This window comes from Balaenoptera physalus (assembly GCF_965194825.1).
Source record: "Balaenoptera physalus genome assembly, chromosome: 20".
NCBI lineage: Eukaryota > Metazoa > Chordata > Mammalia > Artiodactyla > Balaenopteridae > Balaenoptera > Balaenoptera physalus.
Genome location: NC_138901.1, coordinates 56,135,398 through 56,151,118, shown reverse-complemented (window position 1 = coordinate 56,151,118; position 15,721 = coordinate 56,135,398). Strand labels below are relative to the sequence as shown.

The window sequence follows — 15,721 nt, the reverse complement described above, 5'->3', positions numbered from 1 at the left end:
TGACCCTTAGAACCTTAGACCCACGCTCCCACGCGCGGCCGTCCTGGGGGGAGACCTCTAGAAGTTAACCCCTTCCTCTTATTTTTGAGCCCTCTATTACACCTGCTTTTACCCGCATCTCCGGGATTGAGCATCAGGGCATTATTGTACTTGGTTCAGCTCCCCTCCCAACCCCCCAGAAGAGACCCCATTTACCCAGCGTCTCGTTGACTTTTCCTGTCTCTGGTAGAAGATCTACCTTGGATCTGAATCACGTCTTCCCCACAGTCCAAGCACATGGAGAATTCTCTTTATTCTCCACTATTACCCCCTTGGGAAGGCCGTCCCATATTAGATCTTTTCATCTTCCTCGGAGAGGCCTCTGCTTACTGGCTCTGGAAGACTCACCCCACTTTCATCTTATATTTCTGTTCCCACCCCAAGGAGAAACGGTCAGAATCTGTTTATGACATTTAGTATCTTTGACCTCAGGAACTCTGGGCTGTAGCCGTCTAGTTGCCTCATAGCCATAAGGTGGCACCTTTTCTCAAGTCTCTCACCCCACCCCTTTATTCCAAGACTAGCTGGTCTACTGTTTTACCCAGGGATGGTTTTGTATTTGTCATCTCACTTTGACCTCATACATTTAGATCATTCATACAGTTTCTTCATCTTGAGGAGTGTAAGCTTCATATCCCTGATCTCTAAAAGGGGATCTCACAAGGATTCCATCTGTTAATCTTCTTCTTAAGGATTTCCACTTCTAGAAGACTTTTGGCCAACTCGCCCAGTTTGGGAATCCACTAGCCTTTTTTTAAAGGAGAAGGAGACTATCTTTAAAAGATCCTTGTTTACTTCAGGTCCCCCGTTGCCCAGGATTGGGTTTTTTAGAACTCCTTTTATTACCACCTTTTAAATCTGTTCTGAATCTTATTTTTTAGGACATTTTTTTCCCATTTAGATTAAGCCAGAGGGAGACCCCTCTTGCCTCTCAGGAATTTTTCTTTATGTGACTGTTGTTATTTTGAACCTCTTTGGACTTTATGCCTGGAATTGTCTCAGAGACTTTCCTGATTCCTGTCTTCTCTCATTTTACCCTGAGGAGCAAGAGCAGAGTTATCTTATCATAACATTACTTGTGAGGAGAAGAACCCCCTTTCCTTCACTTCCCCTCAAGCCTTTCCTCCCATAATAGACCTCTCCACCTTCGTGCCCTTGGAAATGACTTTCTTGAACTCCTTCCCTGTGAAGTCATATCTTGCTATAACTGGAAAGGGTCTCATATTTGCCCTTGGAGTAGGTTTCTGCCCCAACTTCGACTGGTAAGCTCAGTGTAGTCACTTTTGACCCATTCTAAATGCCTATTCATTTCTGCCTTACTTCCCTCGCCAGATTTCTTTATATTCTTCAGTGCCTGTGGGTACCCACATCTATCTTAACTTAACCTCTCAATATAAGTCGTTAGCTTTTTATCCTAATATTTCTGTGTAATACCCAGAAACTACCTATTCCATTACCCAGCTAAGATGGAAGAAGGAAGCTCCCAGCTGATTCTTTCTGTCATTTTTTTTCTGCATACTTTCCTAACTCATGGGACTTTTTCTTCTAGCCTGCCTCCATAGCATTTCTGTTTTCTTTGGCAAAGTTTCTTAATTCCTTTCTGATTCTGATAGAGTGCATTTGTCTCTTATATCCTTTTCCCCCAAACTTGCATTACCTTTATTGAAATACCCTTCCTCATAAGATTTTAGCCTCATTTCCCACAGTATCTTGTCCTTCATCTGGGTCCTTCCCATCCCTAAGAAAAGTGATTCTTAAACTAAGCCTGAGATCAAGATATGATGTTTGCTTTTGTTCTAGGAAGCATGGGAGTCAGACACAGCTGGGAAAGATTGGTATCCAGTTCAAATTAACTGTGTGAGACTGCTGGGAAGGGACATGTTTCCCTTTCCACATATAAGTGTCCAACAGAAAATGTGTCTCTGAATCTTTCTCTTTTCTCCTGTGGGCTATGGCAGTGATAGACTTGATTGAGTGAATTGGGGCTAGGATGCTTTGAATCAGAGAATAGAGTTTGGACTTGAGCTGGAAGCCAGGTAATGTGGATTTTGTGTCCTGGCCACTTTAGCATTTTCTGCCCCATGCCTCAGTTGAAAACAACAGTAAATCCTTAAATTCAGACTAATCTTTCTTCAACGTTCAGTGCCATATAGATACTTGCCCAATCTGTCCTTGCTGCTGATTTTAATATTCATGACTCAGCAAACTTCAGTGTGGTTCAAGGAGTGTTTACATTGCTTCTAGAACTATAAATTTGGGAAGGTTCTTTTCATCCCTCTCAGAATTGGGTCCTAGTGTTGTTGATCTTCTTCCAGGATAGAACTGCAAATGTCAGATCTGGGATCTAAGTTATCATTTAGCTATCCCATCAGCTCTTCCTTTTCTGTCAGAACTTAATGTGTTTTGTTCTCTAAGCGGTGCTCTCCCAAATGAAATATCTGTTCACCTTCCAGGGCACAGTCATCCAACTTTCCAGACCTTACCTGGATATCCCAATTCCAATTCCTTTGTTAAGGAATATGGCATCCTCACCTTCAACACGTGATTTTTATCCAGACCCTTCCTGATTTTCTTCTAGAACTCCCTCCTTTATTTTGAGAACCCAGGACTAGAAGATAGGTTGAAGGTGGGACCTAATTTTGTATCTTATAATTTGAGGAAAGTGAAGTACTTAGGAACCTAGGACTCTCACTTCCTCTGTCCAGTCCTAGGCTCTATAAGCCAAAGCTCCATAAGCCCTGGCCATTGAATTGAATTGAGTTATCCTTTGGATCTAGGTAGCCTTCTAGAGATTCACTCAACTGCTCTTGCCCTCCTCTGCTTATCTTCTCAATGAGCATGGACTGAGCAGAACTAGGAGCTCACTTTATACCACTGGTATTTTTGGAGGAAAAATACTGGGGTAATGTGGGTGGAATTAAGGAGCAGAGACTGACTTGGAATGTGAAGTTGAGGAGAAAGCTTGTTTTGGAGAATCTTTGAAGGAAAAAGACCCTAGAAGTATAAGAATGAGTGACGTTTAGTTGAACTGCTGAGTTATGTGAGGGAAAACTCCATTCTGAGCTTTGCATTTCTGCCTTGGGATCATGGTAGCTTGAAAAACCAGGGTAATGTTGCTACCTCTGCCTGAGGGCCAACCCTGACATGTTGGAGGAGAATTGGATTAGAGCTTTAGACATATCCTTCGTGAATGAGTGTATCTAGGAGTGGGGATCTCTTCACAAAAGAGGCAGGCAGGTGATTCTCTTCCACTATGTTTTATCTCATCCCTGAAATGTTTTGAAAATAGCTAACTCTCTCTTGATAAACTGTTTCTAAAGCTTAGAGATAGACGTTTTGGATAAAGAATTGGATAAAGTCAGCTGTAGAGGCTAGATGAAATGTTTAGAGAAATCCTTATAAAGGAAGAAAAGAGGAGGACACTTAAAAAGGAGCTAAGGAAAAAAGAAGAAAAAGAAAAAAAAAAAAAAGGAGCTAAGAGAAGAACCCAAAAGGGAAGAGAGGGATTCGGGCAAATAGAAGATGTGAGTGGAGAAGAGTAGGAATGCGTATTGATGGAGCTGAATGAAGAGTGGAAAAAATATTACCAAAGAAGGGAATGGCAGAGAAGGCTAAAGCATGGGTAAGTAAGAGGCTAGGCAGTACCAGGAGTACTAATGCCTTGGGCAGAAGTAAGGCTCTAAGTAGTAAGACTCCATAACAAGATCCTTTCCCGAAAGAAGAGAAAGACGGCTGGTATCAAGAGTGAAATTTTAGGTTTAGATTTAAGGAAAAAACAGTGTATTAAGTGTTTATGATTGATCAGTTCTCTGAGGTGGGAGTGACACAAGTGTACATTTTTGGTGTTTTCTCTCCTAAGCTCATATTTTGTTCCTTCCTGCAAAGCTCAGGAATAGTTCTTCATATATTTTTGAAACCCCTAATTTTTAAAAAAATCTAATGAGGCATAATTGACATACAATGAAGTACACCTATTTAAAGCATACAATTTGTTAAGTTTTGACATACATATAAAACAAACCATCGCCACAATTTCTATCAATCCCAAAAGTCTTCCACCAACCACCAATGCCTTTTGTCACTATACATTAGTTTGCATTTTCTGATTTTTGAAAGAAGCGAAAAGGCAATTCAGTAGAGAAAGGATAGTCTTTCAACACATTGTGCTCAAAGAAGTGCATATTCATAGGTTAAAAATGAAGTTTGATTGTATCTGGCACCATATACAAAATTTAACTCAAAATGGATCATTGACCTAAATGTAAAATAAAAACTATAAAACTCTAGACAAGGACATTAGGTAAAGATTTCTTAGATATAAAACCAAAAGCTCAGATACAAAAGAACAAGTTGAAAAATTGGACTTACTCAAAATTAGGGATTGCTAATTTTGAAAATGTGAAAAACAGGAGAGAAGGTAGGAAAATTGGGAGCACAGGATTGAACGCATAGCTTTGGCTTCCTCAGTGAAGACAGAAAATAGGAGGTGGGGAATTCCCTGGCAGTCCAGTGGTTAGGGCTCAGAGCTTTCACTGCCTTGGCCAAAAAAAGAGAGAGAGAGAAAATAGGAGGTAGACCAGCGATTCCAGCTATTCAGTCGTCCCTGTTCCTCTCCCTTGTCATCATCTCAAGTTTGGGGTCTTCTACAAATTTTATTACTCTTTTCAAATTCTTAGCAGTGTCCTAGCATTTAGAAATCTCACATCTTATATGCATGCAAGAACCCTTCTAGATTTAAATGACCAGGGCTCCTCTACTCCCAAGTGAGATGTAGAGTCCCCTATTTCTCCGCATGCCCTAGTGTATGTCCCTCATTATTATTGTTTGCTATTCAGATCCATCCTATTAGGCCTCTGTTCTAACCCCAAGGAGTTCGGCGCCGGGCGGCCGAATGGGCCGAGATGCTGCCCGTGCGGCGCCCTCTGACCACCTCCGCCTCCCTCACGGTGCTGGCCGAGGCCTCGTACCGGCGGGCCCCGGCTCCCAGCTCAGCCCTGCTCGTCCGCTCCTCCCAGCCCCTGCCCGACGTCCAGGCTACCGAGCACCTTCCGCCCCGGCCCACCTTCATGCCACTCAGCCGGAAGCCGGGGGGCAATGCCAGCTACCAGGTGTATGACAGCCTGGAGCTGAAGCGGCAAGTGCAGGAGAGCCGAGCGCGGGCCAACTCGCTGCCGCCTTCCACCTCGGCCTCGAGGCCCCCTCTGCACGGGAGCCAGACTGGGAAAATGAACTGAGCAGCAGCAAACGGGGGCGGGGGCGGGGGGCGGCAGGGCATGGCGAGAGGAATAAAGAGCGCCAGAGTCCAGGAAACATTGGTGGTCTGTGGCTTGGAAGCGCCACTCCTTCTGCCAGCCTGGGTCCCTGCCCTTGGCTTCCTGCAATAAGCCAGTGTCCCCTTCTGGGCCTGAGGGTCCCCTTGGTTTAGTGGCCACAGTCCTGCCAGCAGGTCCCTCCTGGTCCTATACCATGCACTAAGTAGATCTGCAGCTGCAGACTCCAAACCACTGGTCTCTGGGCACCTCCTCTGTGTCTCAGCTGTCCCTGTCCCCAGAGAGCCTCATACAAGAAGCTGCTTCCAAACTGGGAGGTTCCACATCTGGGCAGGTCCAGCTCCACGCCCAGTGAAGGGCATGAAGAAGGCTGAGGCTCTGGACTCCAGCCAGGCCTTCCCCAGGGCTCTGAGGCCAAGGTCTTCCTAGTCTCAGGAGGGGCCAAGAGATGGAATGTGTCATTTGAACAAGTGAGCCAGAGGGTGGTGAGTGAATGATTGACCACTCGAGGGGAGGTGGGCCGGCCTCCGGGCCCTGTTTGACTGTCCAGGCTCAGCTTACCTGACCCTGGTTACCAGCGAATGCCACCCTGGGCCCTCCTTTTCCTCCCCCTCCCTCATTGTGACCCCAACCACCTGCCCCATTATGACCCAGTCCTTCTCCCCCTCTGGCTCCCAGTGAGTATGTGGAGGCCAGGGGGCCCAGGCAGTCCTGGGACCCGCGGCCATGGGTGAGCAAACCCACTACCGAGCCCAGCCGTGCTCTGGCACCAACCCCAGGAAATGCCAGGACCTAGGAGACTCAATTCTTCTGATCCTGGGCAGCTTCATCTTGCTCAACGTGGGGATCAACGTGGTGACTCTGGTCAGGGCAGGATCAGGGCAGTGGGGTTGGGGGAGCCCTGGGGTCTTGAAGGGGCTGAGGTGGGAGGGCTGCTGGGGTGTGGCCGGACAAGGGTTGGATTTCAGGGCTCACCCTGCTCCCGGCCTCCCCCCTCCCCTGCTTCCCTCAGCTCTGGAGGCATCTGAAGAGCTCCTTGCGGACACTCTTCCATCACGTTTTCCCCAAAGGTGAGTGGGCGCCAGCGTGGGCTCAGGGGACGTGGGCCTGTCCCCTTTCTTCTATCCCTGCCTCGATTCTCAGCCCCTCAGGAACCCAGGCCCTGTCCCATCTCGCCTTTCCCCGCAGACAAGCAAGCCAGCTGTGTAGGCAGCCATCGCATGTGCCTGCGCTGCTCCGTGGATCCCAACAACCTGTGCTCAAGAGTTTCTTCCCGCTTCCGCCATCGCCCAAGCTTCCTGCTCGGGCACCCAAACCACCTTGACTCCTGGCTACCAGTCACAAAACATAAGAAGGCTTCTGGGTGCTGCTGGATGCCGCCTCAGTGTGGACGGGCTGGGGCTCCCATGGAGGCTCCACGGGGACTGTGGAAGGAGGGGGTAGTGGGAGCTGGCGAGGCCCCTCCGGTCACAGCCTTAAAGTCCCGAGCCACCTTTTACTCCAGGCAAGAGACATCTTCCAAGCTCCGCAGGATGAGCAAGGTGGACGTGCTTCCACTCCGCCTGCCCCAAGAGAGCAAGACGAAGACCCCAGACTATGACCCAGCCCGGGCCCAGACCCGCCCCCCAGTTCAGCCCCCTGCGCATGCTCCGGCCAAGGCCCAGACCCTCTCCTCAGCCCACCCCCCTGAGCACACCCCCCCCCCAGGCCGAGACCTGCTCCCGAGGCCACGCCCATGAGCACACTTCCGCCCAGGCCCAGGCCTTCTGCCCAGTGGACCCCACTGGGCGCACACCTGCCAAGGCCCAGAACTTCTCCTCAACCCAGCCCTCTGAGCACACCCCACCTCAGGCCCAGACTTGCTCCACGTTCCACCCCCCTGAGCACACCACCCCCCAGGCCCAGACCCCCTCCCCAGCCCTCACCCCTGAGCACAGCCCTGCCCAGGTCCATGGCCCTGAGCATCCCTCAGCCCATACCCCAGCCCAGGCCCAAGCCCAGGCCCCCTCAAATGCCTCAGCCCAGTCCCTGGGCCACACTTCTGTCTGCACCCTGACCCATGCTCATCTGACCTATACCCATGCCAACACTCTGGTCCCTCCCCCACCTTCGGCCCCAGTCCCTCCCCCAACTTCTGCCCCTGCTACTACTCCTGCCCTAGCCCCTACACCAGCCCCTGTCCCGATCTCTGCCACAACCTCTGTCCCAGTGCTGGTCATGGCCCTGACGACCACTCCAGTCCCTTCCACCACCCCTACCCCCATCCTAGCTTCTATTCCCTCTACCTTGTCTGCCTTCAGCCAAGGCCTCTCCTCCGGCCAGGTGGTCTACGATGCCCGCAGGGTAAAGCAGAACGTGGTCCATGTGTGTCCCCCTCAGAACTCTGGGTACTCCAGAAAGGACTTGGGTACCGTCTCCAGGCCCCAAGAGGGGCATGGTCTGGTGAGCTCTGGTACAGCTGAGCAAACACTGAAGCAATGTAGTGGGGACAGTGCCAAGCCCTCCACAGGATCCATACTGGGTTACCTGGAGTTGGGGAATATGGAATGGAAGATCTCAAATGATGCCAAAGACAAATTTGTGCAGTCCAAGACCTTCCCTTACTGCAGCTTCCATCCTTGCAGTTCTGAGAAGAGAAACACGGACCCCCAGGCTCCAGTCTACCCCAAATTCCTGGTGTACTCCAAGGATGCTGCACCTTCTCAACCTTGCTTCCATTCTCCAACCAGTGCCCAGAGCTCACCATGCGCCATGCCTCCACCATGCACTCTTTCTCTGCCTCTTGTTTCTCCCGGATCCTTTGTCCTTCATCAACACAGCAACCACCAGAAGCCCTCCGCCTTAATACAACCCCCCACCTTTCCCCCAACCTCCAAGTCTCCTCCGTCTGTCCTCTCTTCCCAGGGCCCCATCCCTCCCCAGTTAGCCACGACGTCCCAAACCCCAAACCAGCCCCAACCCCCTGAACTTCGTGAGACTCTAGACCTCAACCAAGGCTCTGTCCTCCAAAGGACCCCAGGCCCTGCAAAAGAGAGTAGACTTTGCAGAAACCCAGGCCTTACCCCAAATCCAGGCCTCCACAAGAACCCTCTAGGAACTGACTCTGTCCAAGCTTTGGGCCCACATCAGACCCGAAAGTTATTTAGATCTGAGGCAGTTCCTCGAAAGGAGGATGCAGGGCAGCACATACCATGGACTTCTGTCCCACCCAGTCAGAACTCCTGCTCTCCCAAGGCTCAGTTGACCTACAATGACCTGCAAACCTTCTCAGAGGTACCTGTGCTGATTGAGCTGCAATCATCCTCCCGGCGAGCAGGCAGCCAAGACTGGGTGTACCACCCCATGGATACAGTTCCTCCAGCCTGCCAGAGCTATCGCCAGATGTCTACGCCTCCCAAGACCAGCTGGAAGCCCTACTGTCCTGGGTCAGGCACCCGGCTAGGGCATGTGGTCTTTGACGCCCGCCAGAGACAGTTCAGAGCGGGCAGGGACAAATGCGAAGCTCTGTCTCCCAGGCGCCTTCACCGAGAGACATCCAACAACTCACCGGAGACCATCAAGGGGTGGGGATATCAGGGGACAGATATGCATGAGGAATAAAGAGACAAGAGAAGTGTTCTGTGGTTGTGTGAGGACATCCACCCCAGCCCCATCCCACAGGGCCTGATGAGGACCTAAACTATCCCTGCTTTCCCTCCATCGCTGTCTAGCTAAATCTGTTATCCCCAAGGCCCTAGAGCTGCATTGTCAATTACAGTAGCCACTAGCCAAATATGCCTATTAGAATATAAATTAGTTAAACTTAAGGAAAAGTAATTCTGTTAAAAATTAAGTGAAAAAGTTAAAAATTCTCTTCCTCAGGGAACAGAATTTCCCTGGCGTCCAATTCTGTTCCCTGGTGGTCCAGTTGTTGGGACTTGGCGCTTTCACTGCTGTGGCGGGGGTTCAATCCCTGGTCGGGGAACTCAGTCCCTGCAAGCTTCATGGCTTGGCCAAAAAAAGAAAACAATTCTGTTCCTCAGTGTCATGATCTTCTAAGTGCTCAGTAGTCACATGGAGCTAGCGGATACTGTATTGGACAGCACAGATTTAGAACGTTTCCATCATCATGGAAAATGCTATTGGAGAGCAGTGCTTTAGAGTTTAGAGCAATTTTCCTTTCCCTGTCACCCACCCCCAGCATCTTAAAGCTCCCCCAGAGCCCAGAGAACTTAGTTCTTTTTAGGGTGGCTCAGAAGCCACCCTCTGGGGAGGAGGTAAGATGTAGGCATGGACACCCAACGCCTGATTTCCCCAGACTGTGAGAAAGAGCCCAGGCTTCAGTTTTCCTGATCTGGTCACTTGGGTCACGACCAGAGGTATTAAAACTTGCCTCCCCCGTTCTGGGCTGTGTTTGGGGCTCGTGGTTACTGAGGGAGAAGACCTCTCTTGGTCAGTGACTAGGAAACCTTGTGTTTGAGGCTCCCCAAATTGAGCCTTGGATTCTGACGGTCCCCTCCTTCATAGGCCTCTAATTTTTTCCAGGTGTCTCCACTTAATTTTCTTGCCCATGGACTTAGGCCTAGTTCACTGTGGAGACAGACCCCTGGGAAAAAGGAATGTAAGAATTCCTGGTCCAGCATGCATTGGTCTAATCTGTGAGCGTGTCTCTGGTGTCCTATCTTTCTGTCCTATTATTCTGGCTCCTAGTTTCAGCCTGGACTTAAGCTGTGTCCATGATAGCACTGGCCGCTGAAAGCAATTTCCTTCCCCTCATAATTTTTCATTGCCCTGCCCTAGCCCAGCTGGAGTTTCCTCTGGACTTGATTTTCAATCCTGATAACTCTTTTGTATACACACATAAGCTGCGAGATTGCAAAGTGTTTTCCCTGCCACCACTTGTGTGTCTGAGGTGGGCAACACTAATATGTCCCTTCCCTGAGTCAGATGTCCATCCCTGGGTCACTACAGGCACACTATCGGTGTGTTCTTGTCTAACATTACCACCACCGATTCCAAGGAGATACGTCCCAGCGGGAGAGCCCATTTCCAACACCTCTCTGGCTCAGCTCTGACCTTGGACAAGTCATGTGCAACCTTTCTAGGCTTGCAGTCTCACCTCTAAAATGAAGTTATAATTGCATGCAAGAACCCTTCTAGATTTAAATGACCAGGGCTCCTCTACTCCCAAGTGAGATGTAGAGTCCCCTATTTCTCCGCATGCCCTAGTGTATGTCCCTCATTATTATTGTTTGCTATTCAGATCCATCCTATTAGGCCTCTGTTCTAACCCAAAGGAGTTCAGCGCCGGGCGGCCGAATGGGCCGAGATGCTGCCCGTGCGGCGCCCTCTGACCACCTCCGCCTCCCTCACGGTGCTGGCCGAGGCCTCGTACCGGCGGGCCCCGGCTCCCAGCTCAGCCCTGCTCGTCCGCTCCTCCCAGCCCCTGCCCGACGTCCAGGCTACCGAGCACCTTCCGCCCCGGCCCACCTTCATGCCACTCAGCCGGAAGCCGGGGGGCAATGCCAGCTACCAGGTGTATGACAGCCTGGAGCTGAAGCGGCAAGTGCAGGAGAGCCGAGCGCGGGCCAACTCGCTGCCGCCTTCCACCTCGGCCTCGAGGCCCCCTCTGCACGGGAGCCAGACTGGGAAAAATGAACTGAGCAGCAGCAAACGGGGGCGGGGGCGGGGGGCGGCAGGGCATGGCGAGAGGAATAAAGAGCGCCAGAGTCCAGGAAACATTGGTGGTCTGTTGCTTGGAAGCGCCACTCCTTCTGCCAGCCTGGGTCCCTGCCCTTGGCTTCCTGCAATAAGAAGCCAGTGTCCCCTTCTGGGCCTGAGGGTCCCCTTGGTTTAGTGGCCACAGTCCTGCCAGCAAGCCCCTCCTGGTCCTATACCATGCACTAAGTAGATCTGCAGCTGCAGACTCCAAACCACTGGTCTCTGGGCACCTCCTCTGTGTCTCAGCTGTCCCTGTCCCCAGAGAGCCTCATACAAGAAGCTGCTTCCAAACTGGGAGGTTCCACATCTGGGCAGGTCCAGCTCCACGCCCAGTGAAGGGCATGAAGAAGGCTGAGGCTCTGGACTCCAGCCAGGCCTTCCCCAGGGCTCTGAGGCCAAGGTCTTCCTAGTCTCAGGAGGGGCCAAGAGATGGAATGTGTCATTTGAACAAGTGAGCCAGAGGGTGGTGAGTGAATGATTGACCACTCGAGGGGAGGTGGGCCGGCCTCCGGGCCCTGTTTGACTGTCCAGGCTCAGCTTACCTGACCCTGGTTACCAGCGAATGCCACCCTGGGCCCTCCTTTTCCTCCCCCTCCCTCATTGTGACCCCAACCACCTGCCCCATTATGACCCAGTCCTTCTCCCCCTCTGGCTCCCAGTGAGTATGTGGAGGCCAGGGGGCCCAGGCAGTCCTGGGACCCGCGGCCATGGGTGAGCAAACCCACTACCGAGCCCAGCCGTGCTCTGGCACCAACCCCAGGAAATGCCAGGACCTAGGAGACTCAATTCTTCTGATCCTGGGCAGCTTCATCTTGCTCAACGTGGGGATCAACGTGGTGACTCTGGTCAGGGCAGGATCAGGGCAGTGGGGTTGGGGGAGCCCTGGGGTCTTGAAGGGGCTGAGGTGGGAGGGCTGCTGGGGTGTGGCCGGACAAGGGTTGGATTTCAGGGCTCACCCTGCTCCCGGCCTCCCCCCTCCCCTGCTTCCCTCAGCTCTGGAGGCATCTGAAGAGCTCCTTGCGGACACTCTTCCATCACGTTTTCCCCAAAGGTGAGTGGGCGCCAGCGTGGGCTCAGGGGACGTGGGCCTGTCCCCTTTCTTCTATCCCTGCCTCGATTCTCAGCCCCTCAGGAACCCAGGCCCTGTCCCATCTCGCCTTTCCCCGCAGACAAGCAAGCCAGCTGTGTAGGCAGCCATCGCATGTGCATGCGCTGCTCCGTGGATCCCAACAACCTGTGCTCAAGAGTTTCTTCCCGCTTCCGCCATCGCCCAAGCTTCCTGCTCGGGCACCCAAACCACCTTGACTCCTGGCTACCAGTCACAAAACATAAGAAGGCTTCTGGGTGCTGCTGGATGCCGCCTCAGTGTGGACGGGCTGGGGCTCCCATGGAGGCTCCACGGGGACTGTGGAAGGAGGGGGTAGTGGGAGCTGGCGAGGCCCCTCCGGTCACAGCCTTAAAGTCCCGAGCCACCTTTTACTCCAGGCAAGAGACATCTTCCAAGCTCCGCAGGATGAGCAAGGTGGACGTGCTTCCACTCCGCCTGCCCCAAGAGAGCAAGACGAAGACCCCAGACTATGACCCAGCCCGGGCCCAGACCCGCCCCCCAGTTCAGCCCCCTGCGCATGCTCCGGCCAAGGCCCAGACCCTCTCCTCAGCCCACCCCCCTGAGCACACCCCCCCCCAGGCCGAGAGCTGCTCCCGAGGCCACGCCCATGAGCACACTTCCGCCCAGGCCCAGGCCTTCTGCCCAGTGGACCCCACTGGGCGCACACCTGCCAAGGCCCAGAACTTCTCCTCAACCCAGCCCTCTGAGCACGCCCCACCTCAGGCCCAGACTTGCTCCACGTTCCACCCCCCTGAGCACACCACCCCCCAGGCCCAGACCCCCTCCCCAGCCCTCACCCCTGAGCACAGCCCTGCCCAGGTCCATGGCCCTGAGCATCCCTCAGCCCATACCCCAGCCCAGGCCCAAGCCCAGGCCCCCTCAAATGCCTCAGCCCAGTCCCTGGGCCACACTTCTGTCTGCACCCTGACCCATGCTCATCTGACCTATACCCATGCCAACACTCTGGTCCCTCCCCCACCTTCGGCCCCAGTCCCTCCCCCAACTTCTGCCCCTGCTACTACTCCTGCCCTAGCCCCTACACCAGCCCCTGTCCCGATCTCTGCCACAACCTCTGTCCCAGTGCTGGTCATGGCCCTGACGACCACTCCAGTCCCTTCCACCACCCCTACCCCCATCCTAGCTTCTATTCCCTCTACCTTGTCTGCCTTCAGCCAAGGCCTCTCCTCCGGCCAGGTGGTCTACGATGCCCGCAGGGTAAAGCAGAACGTGGTCCATGTGTGTCCCCCTCAGAACTCTGGGTACTCCAGAAAGGACTTGGGTACCGTCTCCAGGCCCCAAGAGGGGCATGGTCTGGTGAGCTCTGGTACAGCTGAGCAAACACTGAAGCAATGTAGTGGGGACAGTGCCAAGCCCTCCACAGGATCCATACTGGGTTACCTGGAGTTGGGGAATATGGAATGGAAGATCTCAAATGATGCCAAAGACAAATTTGTGCAGTCCAAGACCTTCCCTTACTGCAGCTTCCATCCTTGCAGTTCTGAGAAGAGAAACACGGACCCCCAGGCTCCAGTCTACCCCAAATTCCTGGTGTACTCCAAGGATGCTGCACCTTCTCAACCTTGCTTCCATTCTCCAACCAGTGCCCAGAGCTCACCATGCGCCATGCCTCCACCATGCACTCTTTCTCTGCCTCTTGTTTCTCCCGGATCCTTTGTCCTTCATCAACACAGCAACCACCAGAAGCCCTCCGCCTTAATACAACCCCCCACCTTTCCCCCAACCTCCAAGTCTCCTCCGTCTGTCCTCTCTTCCCAGGGCCCCATCCCTCCCCAGTTAGCCACGACGTCCCAAACCCCAAACCAGCCCCAACCCCCTGAACTTCGTGAGACTCTAGACCTCAACCAAGGCTCTGTCCTCCAAAGGACCCCAGGCCCTGCAAAAGAGAGTAGACTTTGCAGAAACCCAGGCCTTACCCCAAATCCAGGCCTCCACAAGAACCCTCTAGGAACTGACTCTGTCCAAGCTTTGGGCCCACATCAGACCCGAAAGTTATTTAGATCTGAGGCAGTTCCTCGAAAGGAGGATGCAGGGCAGCACATACCATGGACTTCTGTCCCACCCAGTCAGAACTCCTGCTCTCCCAAGGCTCAGTTGACCTACAATGACCTGCAAACCTTCTCAGAGGTACCTGTGCTGATTGAGCTGCAATCATCCTCCCGGCGAGCAGGCAGCCAAGACTGGGTGTACCACCCCATGGATACAGTTCCTCCAGCCTGCCAGAGCTATCGCCAGATGTCTACGCCTCCCAAGACCAGCTGGAAGCCCTACTGTCCTGGGTCAGGCACCCGGCTAGGGCATGTGGTCTTTGACGCCCGCCAGAGACAGTTCAGAGCGGGCAGGGACAAATGCGAAGCTCTGTCTCCCAGGCGCCTTCACCGAGAGACATCCAACAACTCACCGGAGACCATCAAGGGGTGGGGATATCAGGGGACAGATATGCATGAGGAATAAAGAGACAAGAGAAGTGTTCTGTGGTTGTGTGAGGACATCCACCCCAGCCCCATCCCACAGGGCCTGATGAGGACCTAAACTATCCCTGCTTTCCCTCCATCGCTGTCTAGCTAAATCCGTTATCCCCAAGGCCCTAGAGCTGCATTGTCAATTACAGTAGCCACTAGCCAAATATGCCTATTAGAATATAAATTAGTTAAACTTAAGGAAAAGTAATTCTGTTAAAATTTAAGTGAAAAAGTTAAAAATTCTCTTCCTCAGGGAACAGAATTTCCCTGGCGTCCAATTCTGTTCCCTGGTGGTCCAGTTGTTGGGACTTGGCGCTTTCACTGCTGTGGCCGGGGTTCAATCCCTGGTCGGGGAACTCAGTCCCTGCAAGCTTCATGGCTTGGCCAAAAAAAGAAAAAAATTCTGTTCCTCAGTGTCATGATCTTCTAAGTGCTCAGTAGTCACATGGAGCTAGCGGATACTGTATTGGACAGCACAGATTTAGAACGTTTCCATCATCATGGAAAATGCTATTGGAGAGCAGTGCTTTAGAGTTTAGAGCAATTTTCCTTTCCCTGTCACCCACCCCCAGCATCTTAAAGCTCCCCCAGAGCCCAGAGAACTCAGTTCTTTTTAGGGTGGCTCAGAAGCCACCCTCTGGGGAGGAGGTAAGATGTAGGCATGGACACCCAACGCCTGATTTCCCCAGACTGTGAGAAAGAGCCCAGGCTTCAGTTTTCCTGATCTGGTCTCTTGGGTCACGACCAGAGGTATGCAAACTTGCCTCCCCCGTTCTGGGCTGTGTTTGGGGCTCGTGGTTACTGAGGGAGAAGACCTCTCTTGGTCAGTGACTAGGAAACCTTGTGTTTGAGGCTCCCCAAATTGAGCCTTGGATTCTGACGGTCCCCTCCTTCATAGGCCTCTAATTTTCTCCAGGTGTCTCCACTTAATTTTCTTGCCCATGGACTTAGGCCTAGTTCACTGTGGAGACAGACCCCTGGGAAAAAGGAATGTAAGAATTCCTGGTCCAGCATGCATTGGTCTAATCTGTGAGCGTGTCTCTGGTGTCCTATCTTTCTGTCCTATTATTCTGGCTCCTAGTTTCAGCCTGGACTTAAGCTGTGTCCATGATAGCACTGGCCGC

The 15,721-nt window shown here is 52.5% G+C and overlaps 2 pseudogenes across 2 annotated transcripts; both read left to right on the top strand.

The window, feature by feature from the left end:
- The first annotated feature begins 6,529 nt into the window (after positions 1 to 6,529).
- On the top strand, positions 6,530 to 9,013 carry LOC309649975 (uncharacterized protein SPEM3 pseudogene; annotated as a pseudogene). The gene is made up of 2 exons: positions 6,530 to 6,967; positions 7,017 to 9,013. The product of its transcript is annotated as an uncharacterized protein SPEM3 pseudogene (transcript).
- Positions 9,014 to 11,049: 2,036 nt separating this feature from the next.
- LOC309649974 (uncharacterized protein SPEM3 pseudogene) lies at positions 11,050 to 14,788 on the top strand (annotated as a pseudogene). Its single transcript has 3 exons — positions 11,050 to 11,854; positions 12,003 to 12,060; positions 12,179 to 14,788. The product of its transcript is annotated as an uncharacterized protein SPEM3 pseudogene (transcript).
- Positions 14,789 to 15,721: the final 933 nt, after the last annotated feature.